Genomic DNA, 7,829 nt, shown 5'->3' on the forward strand with positions numbered 1-7,829 from the left:
GTAAGAACTAGTTCACTTCTTAGTGAATCAGTTTGCCACATAGGGTGTGAGGTGTGGAGTAGTGAATAGTGGATAACGAGAAGACTTATTCTTTACATATAGTTGTTAATAACTTATTTTTAACTAATGCTAAAAATACTTAAATAAATTTTCTCCTTTTATATTAAAATTGTGAAAAAAATTGTTTACGTATCCTCACTCATAGATATAAGCATAAATGTAGAATGATTGATGTGATTTTTCTTAAAGTAAAGTGGTTGAATATCCTTTTTAATTGAGATTTTTACCCTCAGTTGTAATAAAATGATCAAATTGATCCATCTTTTAAAATCTTGATAAGTGTTATTTTTATGTGATTTTTATCACTCTTTTATTTATGAAAAATATCATTTTCCCTTCAATACTATTGATTTTATTTTATTTATACATATTTTTATTTATTTTCTTGGCTTTGAAGGAATGAGAAGATTTAGTGCGAAAAGAGAGCATTTTGATACAAAAGAAGAGACTACGGACCTAGACTGATGAGAGGCAGCGAGATGTGTAGAGAGCCAATGAGATTTGGGCGAGGAGTCTTGTTCCATGGGCAGCAAAGAGATTTCTCTTGCCCAAAGGCGATGAGTCTTTCCACTCGGTAAGCGAGAAGAGGGCCGTGTGGTCCTTGTGACCTCCACACCCGTTCATTTGTGACCTTCACGCTCGCCAGTTTTATTCAGCGCACACAGCATCAACCCGATGGGATCTTCCCGAGTTCCGTAATCAATTTACTGACTACCAAATGCTTCTGATCTCCTCAATTCAAGCCGCATATCACTGAATCTTCCATTTTAGATAATTATGATATTATTGGGATAATTTCCTTTTATGTTAATATCTATCTTTAGAAACTATTTTTCAGACTTTTAGGCTAGATTGTAGCCGCATTTATTTTGTTTCTGGATTCGAGTTTTGACATCTATTTAATCCTGTCTTATGAGATGAATAGGGAGTCTTGGTTCATAATCTTAGTTTTCGTTTTGAGTTTTAGAGAATTTGAGTTTAGTTTTGGTTCGTATTATTTGAGTTTCTTTCAAGGAGACAGATCTGGGGAAGCTGAGGCGAGTGCCACATGTTTCATCAACTGACTCCAACGAAGAACACCAGTTTTATTTTTTTCATTTTTAATTTCATTATGAACTAATTTTATTTTCTAAAGCTTTGATGTAACCTAGCATTGAACACACAATTTATATTCCAAGTCATTTTATTTTCAATATTTCCATGATTGAGTGTTTATTCTTTGTTCTTAATGTTTACAATTTTCTAACTAATTATTGTTTGATCTGTTGGATTGCAATGAGACCAAAATGTGATTTGTGATTAAAGTTCTAGGATTAAATACCATTAGTTGAGCAAAACTAGAGATGCTTTACCGTGACTAGTGTGATTTTCAAGAAAAATCTAAAGAACTTAATGAGTCTCTAATTAGTTAAATTCACATAGAGATATAGAGTTATTCGTTGGAGATATTTTTGATATTGCTCGAGAGAAAATATTGAATAGTTAAGGGATTTTTATCAACTTGGGATAACCGAGATTCTACAACAAGGAAGAATAAATTGTGTGAGATTTGCTAAGTGAAGTCAAATGCTCTAAATATATTTTTATTATTTTTTTAAAATCTTAATTTTAATGTTCTTTTTTTCAATTTAATTTAGATAAACCATTCTTTAAATTTCGGTTTTCCAAATAGTAATTGATTTAGTCAATTTCAATACTCAATAGTATAATTATTCCATGTGGGTTAGATAACTGTTTTCTTTAAAACACTTTACTACTTGTTACGATTTTATGCATTTACAGATTATATTTTTATGCAAACAAGTTTTTGGCGCCTTTGCAGGGAATAGTTATTTGTTATTGATATTCATACGAGCTATATTTTTATTACTTTAGATTTTATTTAATTAAAAAGAAAAAAAAAGAGAAAGATTTATTTGATCTCAGTTTGATCTTTTCAGGAATCAGAAGTGCATGCGCCGATCTAGATCGTTAGAGCATACGCTTTTCGATCCCTAGATTGAAAGGACTTTACGTCAGATCAATAAAGAGAAAAAGAAAGAGGTCGCCGCCTGTGAAGTTAATATGGCTGACTAGGAGCACAAGACGCTAAGAGATTATGCGATGCCCTTGGTCAATGGGGCAACGTCTAGTATAAGGCGACCAGCTATACAAGCCAATAACTTCGAGATCAACCTGGCCACCATTCAAATGATCCAATAAACTGTCTAGTTTGGGGGTTGCCCCAAGAGGATCCTAATGTTCATATTACAAATTGATACTTTTAAACACAACAAAGTGACAGATGATGCAATTCAATTGAGACTTATTCTTTTTTCACTGAGGGAAAAAGGAAAAGCTTGGCTGAATTCTTTTCCACTTGGCATCATCACCATTTGGGAGCAATTGGCACAAAAGTTTTTAGCGAAATATTTCCCTCCGGCCAAGAAAACGAAGTTAAGGAATGATATCACTACCTTCACCCAATTTGAGGGTGAATTATTATATGAGGCATGAGAGAGATACAAGGATGTATTGCATAATTGTCCACATCATGACCTCCCAGCCTGGCTCCAAGTATAGACGTTTTACAATGGATTGGGATCCACAAATCGATCTATGGTTGAGGAAGCCGCAGGAGGAGCATTAATGAGTAAGACCCCTGAAGCCGCATATGAACTTCTGGAAGAGTTGGCATCTAACAACTATCAGTGGGCCGCAGAGAGAGCAATGCCAAAGAAGGCGGCTAGCGTTGTTAAGCATGACTCTATGTTCGCAATTGTGGCTCAGTTGTCAAATCTATCCAAACAACTAGGTAAGATAAACGTTAATGCTATTCAAATTAATGTTGTTTGTGATCATTGTGCAGGAAATCATTCTAGTATAGATTGCCAAGTGGGGAATCCTTTTGTCCAACCGAGTCAAGAACAATCCCACTAGGTGTCAAATTTCCAACGTCAGAACAATCCTTATTCAAACATGTTCAATCTCGGATAGAGAAATCACCCTAACTTTTCATGGAGTAATAACCAAGGGCCGGCTAGACCACCTTAACAGTTTTCACAGCAAGAGAAGAAGCCGGCACTTGAGGATATGTTCATGTAGTACATGCAAAAGACTGATATGGAGATGAAAAACAACTTGGCATCCATTCGGAATCTTGAGGCGCAAATCAGTTAGCTCTCCAACATGCTTACCAAGAGGACAACAGGGAATTTATCGAGCAAAACTGTGACCAATCCGAAGGAGCATGTCAAAGCCATAACATTGTGAAGTGGGCGAACATATGACCAGCCACAAACATTAAGTACCGAGCGAGATGCAGAAGCTGAAAATGTGGAGACTGAGGTGAAAGAAACCGGAGGCAACCGACCAACAAGTTGAGAAGACTAGAGAAAATAAAAGGGTTGAAAAATCCAAAAAATGCAGGGAGTTTACTTCTAAAACTTATTCTCCTTCAATTTATGATCCACCAATTCATTTTTCGCAAAGATTAAAGAAAAATAAAATTGATAATCAGTTCTCTAAATTTTTGAGTATATTTAAGCAATTGCATATTAATATTCCTCTTATTGAAGCCTTAGAGCAAATGCCTAAATATGCAAAATTTTTGAAGGATAGATTATCAAACAAGCAGAAGTTGGAGGGGTATGAGATTGTGATGCTGATCGAGGAGAGTAGTGCAATTTTACAAAAGAAGCTGCCGGCTAAGTTGAAAGATCCAGGGAGTTTCACAATCCCTTGCACTATAGGAAATTCCTATTTTGATAAAGATTTATGGGACTTAGGGGCAAGTATTAATCTAATGCCTCTTTGTTTTCAGGAAACTGGGTCTTGGAGAACTAAAGCCGATCACCATCTCTCTTTAGTTGATGAACAGATCTATCAAATACCCGATAGGACTCATTGAGGACGTACTGGTGAAAGTTGATAAGTTCATCTCCCTGCCAATTTCATTGTACTTGATATGGAGGAGGACGAGGAGATCCCGTTGATACTGGGCTGACCTTTCCTGGTGACGGGGAGAATTTTAATTGATGTCCAGAAAGGGAAACTCGTTTTGAGGGTAGGCGAGAAGCAAGTCACGTTTGACGTGTTTAAATCTATGGAATTCCAGTCCGAGGTACATTCATGTTTTCAAATAAGCGACCGAGACATGGTCAAGGCTGACGAGACTTATGAAGCCAAATTTCCAAAGCTACCACTTGAGGTATGTCTTACTCTATGTCTATTAAATCTGAAGATGAAAAAGTTAAGGAGTGTGAGAGATATTTGGAAGCTACCCCTTCCCTTTCTAATTCAATAAAACCGAAAGTGGAAGAGCTAAACTCATATCAGCCGACGTCACCCAAGCCTGAACTCAAGCCACTTCCATCAAATTTAAGGTATGCTTTCTTGGGACAAGACTCTACTTTTTCAGTTATTATTAACAATTCATTGAGTGATGTAGAGAAAGAGAAGTTGTTGAGAGTCTTGCGGGAGCATAAAATGCTTTGGGTTGGACCATCTCGGACATCAAAGGAATTAGTCCTTCAATTTGCATGCACAAGATTTTAATGGAGGATAATTTTAAATCGATCATCCAACCCTAGAGGAGATTGAATCCACCAATGCAAGAAGTGGTGCATAAAGCGGTATTGAAACTTTTAGATGCCAGGATCATTTATCCAATCTCAAATAGTGCATGAGTAAGTCCGGTGCAAGTCGTCCCAAAGAAAGGAGGGATAACTGTGATCAAGAATGACAACAATGAACTCATACTGACCAGGACGGTCACTGGATGGCGAGTATGCATAGACTATCGAAGGCCGAATGCTGCAACTCAAAAAGACTATTTTTTCGTACCGTTTATTGATCAAATGCTAGAAAGACTTGCCAGCCATGCCAACTACTATTTTTTCGATGGATATTCCGGTTACAATCAAATAGCCATTGCACCCGAGGATCAAGAGAAGACCACTTTCACCTGTCCTTATGACACTTTTGCATATAGGTGCATGCCTTTTGGTCTTTGCGATGCGCTAGCTACTTTTCAAAGATGCATGATGTCCATCTTCTCAGACATGGTGGAAAAATTTTTAGAAGTCTTCATGAATGACTTCTCAGTTTTTGGTCATTCTTTTGATAACTTCTTATCTAGTTTATCTTTGGTTTGCAGATATGCAAGGAGAAAAATCTTGTTTTAAATTGGAAAAAATGCCACTTCATGGTCATGGAGGGAATAATACTAGGCCATCGCATCTCCTTCAAGGGAATTGAGGTCGACCGAGTAAAGATAGAAGTTATTAACAAACTCCTACCATTGACCAATGTGAAGGGCGTGAGGAGCTTTTTGGGTCACGCCGGGTTCTATTGTTGGTTTATAAAGGATTTTTCCCAAATTACTAAACCTCTCTGCACTATGTTGATTAAAGATACTCGATTTAAATTTTCTGCTGAATGCTTGCATGCTTTTGAAACATTGAAAAAGAAATTAATTTCAGCACCTATTATTGTATCATCAGATTGGAATTTACCTATTGAATTAATGTGTGATGCTAGCGATTATGCTATAAGAGCTGTTTTGGGGCAGAGAAAAGGAAAAAAGTTTCATGTTATTTATTATGCAAGTTAGGCCTTAACAAGAGCTCAACTCAATTATGCTACTACTGAAAAAGAATTGTTAGCAGTTGTGTTTGCCTTAGACAAATTTCGTTCTTATTTGATAGATTCGAAGGTGGTCATCTACATTTATCATTCAACTCTTAAATATTTGCTAGCGAAGAGGGATGCCAAACCAAGACTGTTACGATGGAGTTTGTTACTACAAGAGTTTGATTTGGAAATAAGAGATAAGAAAGGTATCGAGAATGTAATGGCCGACCACTTATCTCGCCTTGAGCTTAAAGAGGCAGCTGGTGAGGAGAATTTTTCAATTAATGAGACATTCTTGGATGAGCAATTAATGGCTATACAAGTTGTCCCATGGTATGCCGATATGGTCAATTATTTGGTATCCAAAATTCTCCTGACTGAGATGACATATCAACCAAAAAAGAAGTTCTTCTCCAACTTGAAATACTATTTTTGGGAGAAACCTTTTCTATACCGGCGCTGCGTGGATCAGATAATCAGAAGATGTGTGCCTGAGGAAGAGATGGAGAACATACTTAGACATTGCCACTCTTTAGAAGCGAGCGACCACTTTGGTGGAGCAAAAACAATAGCAAAAGTTTTACACTACGACTTTTATTGGCCGACTATTTTCAGAAACTCTTTTAATTTTGTTAATTTATGGGATCATTGTTAAATGGTTGGCAACATTTCTAGGAAACAAGAAATGCCTTTAAACAATATTTTAGTAATTGAATTATTTGATGTTTAGGGTACAGATTTCATGGGTCCTTTTTTCATCCTCATATTCTAACAAATTTATTCTGGTGACTGTAGATTATGTCTCCAAATGGGTGGAAACGGTCGCATTGCTAACTAGTGATGCGAGGGTCGTAGTGAATTTCCTGCGGAATAACATTTTTTCCCGATTTGGCACTCATCGGGCCATAATCAGTGATGACGGGAAACATTTTTGCAATCACCAATTTGGAGCACTACTGACTAAATATGGCGTTACCCATCATGTGGCGACACCATACCATCCTCAAACGAGCGGCCAGGTCGAGGTGTCTAATCGGGAGCTGAAGCGCATACTGGAGAAAACTGAGTGTCTCTTGAATTTGAAGGAATGATAAGATTTAGTGCAAAAAGAGAGCATATTGGTACAAAAGAAGAGACTACGGATCCAGATCGATAAGAGGCAGCGAGATTTGAAGAGAGCCGATGAGATTTGGGTTAGGAGCCGTGTTCCGTGGGTAGCAAAGAGATTTTTCTTGCCCAAAGGCGAGGAGTATTTCCACTCGGTAGGCAAGACGAGGGCCGTGTGGTCTTTGTGACCTCCTTGCCCGCCAGTTTTATTCAGCACACACAACATCTACCCGATGGGATCTTCCCGATTTCCGTAATCAATTTACTAACTATCAAATCCTCCCGATCTCCGCAACTCAAGCCGCATATCACTGAATCTTCCATTTTAAATAATTCCAATATTATTGGGATAATTTCCTTTTATGTTAACAATTATCTTTAGAAACTATTTTCCAGATTTTTAGGCTAGATTTTAGCTGTATTTATTTTGTTTTAGGGTTTGAGTTTTGACATCTATTTAATCTCGTCTTATGGGATGAATATGGAGTCTTGGTTCGTAATCTAAGTTTTAGTTTTGAGTTTTAGAGATTCTGAGTTTAGGTTTCGATAGTTCAGAGTTTATTATTTGATTTTCTTTCAAGGAGGTAGATCTGGGGAAGCAGAGTCGAGAGCCACATGTTTCATCAACTAACTCCAACGAAGAACATCAGTTTTATTTTTTTCCTTTTTAATTTCATTATGAACTAATTTTATTTTATAGAGTTTTGATGTAGCTTAGCATTGAACACACAATTTAAATTCCAAGTCATTTTATTTTCAATATTTCCATAATTGAGTGTTTATTCATTGTTCTTAGTGCTTACAATTTTCTAGCTAACTATTGTTCGATCTTTTGGATTGCAATGAGACCGAGAGCTGATTTTTTATTAAAGTTATAGGATTAAACACCATTAGTTGAGCGAAAGTAGAGATGCTTTACTGCGATTAGTGTGATTTTCAAGAAAAAATCAAAGAACTTAATGAGTCTTTAATTAGTTAAATTCACATAGAGATATGGAGTTATTCGTTAGAGATATTTTTGGTATTGTTTGAGAGAAAATATTGAATAG

The 7,829-nt window shown here is 36.6% G+C and overlaps 1 non-coding gene across 1 annotated transcript; it reads right to left on the minus strand.

Moving 5' to 3' along the window:
- Positions 1-2,493: 2,493 nt before the first annotated feature.
- On the minus strand, positions 2,494-2,600 carry LOC118349778. The gene has a single exon (XR_004802693.1). It is a non-coding gene; the product is annotated as a small nucleolar RNA R71 (small nucleolar RNA).
- Between the last annotated feature and the right edge of the window lie 5,229 nt (positions 2,601-7,829).

Source organism: Juglans regia, chromosome 10 (genome assembly GCF_001411555.2).
Source record: "Juglans regia cultivar Chandler chromosome 10, Walnut 2.0, whole genome shotgun sequence".
NCBI lineage: Eukaryota > Viridiplantae > Streptophyta > Magnoliopsida > Fagales > Juglandaceae > Juglans > Juglans regia.